The sequence below is a fragment of the Nesoenas mayeri genome, assembly GCF_963082525.1.
Source record: "Nesoenas mayeri genome assembly, chromosome: 5".
Taxonomy (NCBI): Eukaryota; Metazoa; Chordata; class Aves; order Columbiformes; family Columbidae; genus Nesoenas; species Nesoenas mayeri.
This window is the reverse complement of record NC_137548.1, coordinates 13,906,943-13,913,301: the sequence shown is the minus strand read 5'-3', so window position 1 is coordinate 13,913,301 and position 6,359 is coordinate 13,906,943.

Below are 6,359 nucleotides of genomic sequence, written 5' to 3'. Positions count from 1 at the left end.
GACTCTTCATATCCACATCAGCAAGGCTTCGGGAAGCAACTCCTAAGTACAGGCAGTGGGATCAAGAAACATAACTGGTTTTAAACTGTGATTTTATGAGTTTATGAATGGGATTATAGATAAATATGAAAACCAGTAGCTTCAGGGAACCAGACTTACAAACAGAGGTTTCTGCTCATCCTCAGTACACAGTAAGCATGCTGCCCATCTTGGGAATTAGGGCAGCTGTCCCAAGGTAAGTAAATACTAAGATTTCTACGATTCAGACACAAAGTAGTTACAATGGACTCAAGTCAAAATGGAAAGAGTCATTTTGAACTTGAAAACAAGCAAGCAAACAAACAAAAGCGTTTATTCATTTGGTTTAAGATTTGGAGGGAGGCAGGGAGCAATGTTCATCTCAGAGTGCCAATAATGATTCTGCTTGGTTCTAAGAAAACAGGGTTCAAACTTCTTCCTTTTTTTTTTTTTTTTTTTTTTTTTTTTAATGCTATATAAATCTGTCACTGAGATCTTTACTGCAAGTTTCTGAGTACAAATACAGCCTCATGGTGAAATGATTATTAGTTTATTTTGTTCATAGCATGAACCAGCGGTTTGGGCAATTAATAGGATATGTATACTGGAAAGAGTTGTGATCTTTCAAGATCACTCGTTAAGAGATCATCTCTTCCAGAGCTTTACACCTCTCACTAGCTGACTTGTCATTAGGATTGGGAACAGTGGAATGTAACATTCACACAAAACAATGTCAGGCCACCAGGCTACTAGCTCTTTGGAATTTGTTTCTAGTGTGATGGGTCATCAATCTGCCCATGGCCTCCAGCACCAGTACAGTACAAATAATCAATGTTGCATTTTCCTTTTTCCAGCTGTTTGCAAAACTTACTTGTACATATTTTCAACATCGCAAGAAGCTGTTACAAGCTGACATCCACGTGTGCACAGCAACATGTGAATCACATGGCTGTAGAAAACAGGAAATTCTTGACACTTTTAAATCACCTAAGTTCTTGGGCTTGTGTTTGGATTCTGTGTGGGATGTGTGTGAAGGACAAAGACTACAGCATCTGTGACGGCAGGTACACAGTGCGGTGGCTGGAAGAAAACAGGAGAAATGGAGAAAAATTGTCTGAACAGAAAAGGACTAGAAAACCTCCACACATGTGTGGTTTGACAGTATCCCACTCAGATCAGATCCCACTCTTACTCGCTTCAGGTCAGCCATGGTCTTTTCTGCAGGTGAGCTTCAATACTCAGGCAATGACACAGGGGTTGTCCACTGGAGTTAACAAGGAACTAAACGTGTTTGGGCTGAGACTAACACTCACCTTCAGTGGCAGGTGAACAGGGCCTAATCCCACTTTTTGTGTCACTTAACAATGTGTTAGGAATGATTGGAAATTGATAGCCAAGGGAAGATGGATAGATAGTAACCCAGGCCAAGCTACTTTCAGCAAACACAAGAAAGCATTTGTTTCAAATTCACCTAAATATTCTACAACATTGATACAAAACAGAGAATGTAAAGACTTTCCTCACTCGTCAGAGCTTTCCCATTCTCCTTGTCTGATCTCTGCCCATTTTCCCCTCCCCAGGGAGTGCTGCTGCAGTGCAACTTCAGCCCTCAACCCCAGAAACCACTTCAGGTGAGCAGCTCCTACTGTCCTTCCAGCAGTTCCCACTTGTTAAAACGAGTTCCAACTCAATTTTCTGTCACCGAAGGCCTACTACCCATCAGTCTTTCATATGAGTGTGTTTAAAACCTACATGCTGTTTGAGATTTGTATGTCAATTTGAAGGTGCAATTTGCCTTTGAGAGTCCAATTGCTCTTCTCTGTTGTGAAGGTCTCTGGTAAGAAACCACAGGGCTCAAAGCTTGCCAACATCTCTGCCCTGGCACGGCCTCATTTAGCAGAGGCATTTCTTTCAGAGCATTTCTAGGAGATGGCTGCCTCAATAATTGCCTAGTGTGGATGATCCATGTTCTTCCTCACTGAATGAGTGTACAAACCAACTGCTGGCCATGAACATATTTAACAAGAGCCATCAACACCCATGAGGTCCTTGTCTGCAGTACAAAGTGAAGGTACCTGGAGAGACAAGTTTTGATTCAATCCACTATTAGGAAAACTGAATTTGGAGCTGAACTTCACAAACTTTGCAAGCAGTTCTGTACTGTTGTTTTTCTAAAATTACAACTAAATGTGAAAAGTGTGGAGTTTAGCAATCTCTGTTCCAAAAAAAATGTACTGGAGAACATGTCCCTATTTTTATCTATGTAAGTAAAAATATTCCAGAAGACATTAAACTCGACTATGGAGTTTCTTGTCAGAACATGGCATGCAGCATATGAACTTAGGAAGATTAAAAAACTCAACACTGGACTTACAGAAATAAGAAAATACATCTGAAAAATGTATTGAAGAGGACATAACAATTTCAGGCATAATAAGTGAAGATAATAATGGAGGTCTTATGTTCTGTTCCAAGATTCTTGATAAAATAGAATCATGAAACCTGAGAACCTGAGAACTTTTTAATGTACCTGAATTAAAAGCCAAATGTCTAGAAATCAGAATACAGTCTCTACCTGTGGACAGTGGAAACTGTATCCAGGAATCTTTGAAGAGTGCTGAAATATTAGAGGAACATGGAGGGGACACCCCAAAATTACTCTTAGGCTAGAGGAAACAGCTTACAATAGGAGGCTTTCTTTGCCTTCTTTGCCTGCCTCATCAAAAGAAGCAGCCTGGGAGGTAAACTTTATTATTCCATACAAGTATATTCACAGAGGGAAATTTCTAGGCACTAGAGAGAAAGTTTTTGCATCCAGTAAAACAAAGCAGTACAAAATCTACCATTAGGATGTGAAGCAATAGGATTTTTTTTTTTTTTTTTTGAGGGTGATCAAACATTGAAATAAGCTGCCAAGAATAGCAACTGAATCACCATCTTTTCCTGGTTTTGCATCAACATTGGATGCCTCTGTCTTAGCCAAATGCACACTACGGACATGTACCAGGTAACTGAATGCAACTGGGGAGGTGGGGCCAGTGATCTAACAGACCCTTCCAGCCTCAATGCACAAATCTAGAATTGGAGTGGTTACTCCCAGTGCATTCTGAAAATTATATTATATAAAAGCTTCTGCTTGTGCTTCAAGGCTTTCATCAATCTCTCTAAAGGATCAGGATAAGGACATTCACAGAAGCAGTTTCCCAAATTTGTAGGTTTCTGGGCTGCTATTTCTACATTTCCATTAAGAATCGGTAACGTAGATCCTGTCTCTTTGTGCTTAATATTTTACATGGTCTTTTTGGCTACCTGGACCATGCCTCCTCAGACACATCCCTAGCTGATAGCAACTTACTGGGTCATGTCTGCAAGACTTCTCACTCCTACAAAATTATCCAAGATTCACAGAGTTCACCTTGTTCCCATAGGTTTTCCTCTGCAGTCCAGGGTTAGCTAATGAACACCTCGATTACAGCATTTGTGAGAAATGATTTATATTTTTTCATTAAAAATGTCACTGGAAGTCCAGTCTTCCCATGCTACAATATTTGAAGCCACTGCAAACGGCATACATGGCTGATATTAATTAAAGTAGAAGATGACAGCCCTTGGAAAATGAACACGTTTCTCTACTCAGATAAATGACCTTTAACAAGTGCTTGTTCTTTAGTTAGACTAGGTCATTACTAGAGATTACCAAGCACATTCAATAAAACTGGAATCTCTGACTCATCTTTGGCTTTAAATTGGAACACTGAAAAGTAATGGACACTCTTCTCTATGTGGTACACAGTGTTGTCTAGCACTGCCACTAGCCTGCCCCACCACTGCAGACAACTACTAATCCCTGAGTATCATTTTGCTCTGAGCAGCAGGAGAAGGGAGGTGGTGAGCTTAATTTTCTCCCTCACAGTAGAACCTTTCCAGAATCAGGCTTGGGAAGACTGAAGACAACCATCACCTGACATAGTTCCTTTTATCATCAACGAACATGTGGAAAGTGGAAGAAAAATAAGCTTGCAGTCTGTGTTGTCAAAGGTTACAGCCACGTCCAAAATGCAGGCAGAGTAACCTTTAAAGAGCTGCTTTGCTGCACCTAATCCATGGGTAGAACCTTCACTACAGCTTCACTCTGGGCAGTGAAACCGCAGTTGGTTGTTGGTTGGCTCCTGATGCCACAGTTCTTCCTAGTTTCTTCTATGGTATTGTCCTCCTAACAACACTGGAGTGTCAGAGTGCACTGCTGGAAGAAATCTATTCAGAGAGACCCACTGTGCTCGTATCCCAGTTGCGGACGAGATCTCATGGAACTGAGGACAAAGCTGCAAGCATGTCACACACCATGCAGAAGAAAGGGCAGTCACACTGTTCCAGCACTTCTGGACAAGATGGGGCGAGGGGAAACAAAAATCTCCCACCCAATCTCTTTGTTTAGAGAGCAGGGCTTCCCACCACGCTCCACAGCTACTGGGCTCCACCAAATCCTGCAACTTGCTCCTTTCTGTGAGAGACATTAAATAGAGGTTCTGGGCATATGCCGTGCTGAGAAATTATGCTGCAGTTTAAGACAGTCAGAACAGAGGGTCTGCTTAGGAAGCAGTTTGAAATTATTGAGAGCAGCACTTCTCATTTCCACAGCAGAAGCCTTTATAGGCTGGAAGTCTCAAACTTTGATCACTTCCAATTGAACCACTTATAAAAAATGTGCACTGCTGGAATATTTTAAATGACTGTGTGCAATGTGTACTGACTGAGCATTAGGGGCTTCAATTAAATAACAGTTCAGAACATAATGAACTGAAAAATTTCACACTCTCTAAAGTGAGATAAGTATGAAGTGAAGGAGGGAGAATTAAGAAATAGTGCTCTGGATGTGGCACCAGCCACTGCCTGGTGAGATTCAGCCAGAAACACAACAGAATAGCTTGTGAATTAGTTTTTTTCTTCCTGACCCCTCAGAGGGAACAGGAAATGGCCAGGTCCATTTTTTTAAAAAAGAGTGATGCTACTTTTGCTGAAATCAGTGATGTACCTACCTTATGAGCGTAGTTTGGTCATGTCCAAAGTTAAGCACTTCTGGATGCACATTTAGAGACACCTCTTCCCTGCTATGGGCTGAGTGGATAATCTGGAGCCCATGTCTAAGGTTCTGGCCTGAGATTCAGCTAACACAGTCCTTCCACAGTCTCACATTTGCTAAAGAAATAATCTTCTCCTATGACCTATCTGAGCCATACAGAAGTAACAGAACATCTGAAACTCTGCTTACAGGTGTGGAGAATGATGCAATGAAGACTGTCCGTGCTGTGATTTTTGCTGCATGTCAATGAAAAGAGAAAAGGGGACAGCAAAGTTAGAAATCCTGCAGCACAGCACAAGGTGCTTGCTCCAGAATACTGTGGCATGCTTTACAGGGGAAAAAACTGGCATTTGGAGTGCCGACATACTGCATTTTGGTAACCACCGGCTTCAAACTAGGGCTGTTGTCCCTTTGTTCCATGACTGGTTTGTTAGCTTTGGAGGTGAATCCCTTTACAGACTTCCCATGATCTCTAAAGTACACTTACTTGGTTTGAAATGGAATGAAATGAGATCTCATTCCAGTAAGTACCGTATTTATCCCTTTACCAGAGAGGGCATGGGTGTCTTTAGAGATCTTGCAAATACGAAAGATGTCTAGGAAAAAAAAAAAAAAAAAGAGAGAGAGAGAAAAGCAAACCCAAACAAACAGGAAAATTGACACACTTCTGATTTTTAGGCTTAACATTTCTGTGTTTGAGGCTATGTTTCCAACTGACTCATTATTATTATTCTGTGTGTATTATTTCATCCCAGCTTTTTCAACCACCTCAGTAGCACCTGCTCTATGCACATTCTCCCCCTTCATACTGGTAACTGATGAGGTCCTATAGCCAAAGGGCAGCTGACCAAAGCAGCTGTACTCCCTAGGAGCCTGTGAAGGCTGCAGATGGTGGATGGCTGTATCAGCCTCAGACTGAAGTTGGTATGCCACCTACATGCTCCATTCTGACCTGTGACTAGACCAAAAAGGTCAGAAAGCTGAAAAGCATATGGATCTTATTTAGTGGCTATTTCAAGTGGTAGAGAGTTCACTCAATTTGTCAGCAAGTGTTCACAGGGATGTCGAGAATAAGGTGGGAGTCAGGAGCCTGCATTTATTCCGGTTTACCTGATATAAACCCAGCATATGAAAAAACTGAAGCAGACTACAAAAAACATTTATAAGCATATGTGGTAAGTTTAATGATTTAGGAGTTCTATAAAAATTGTAAGTACACTCTGATCTTCAAAAAAGATTGTCAAATAAAATAAAACAGGAC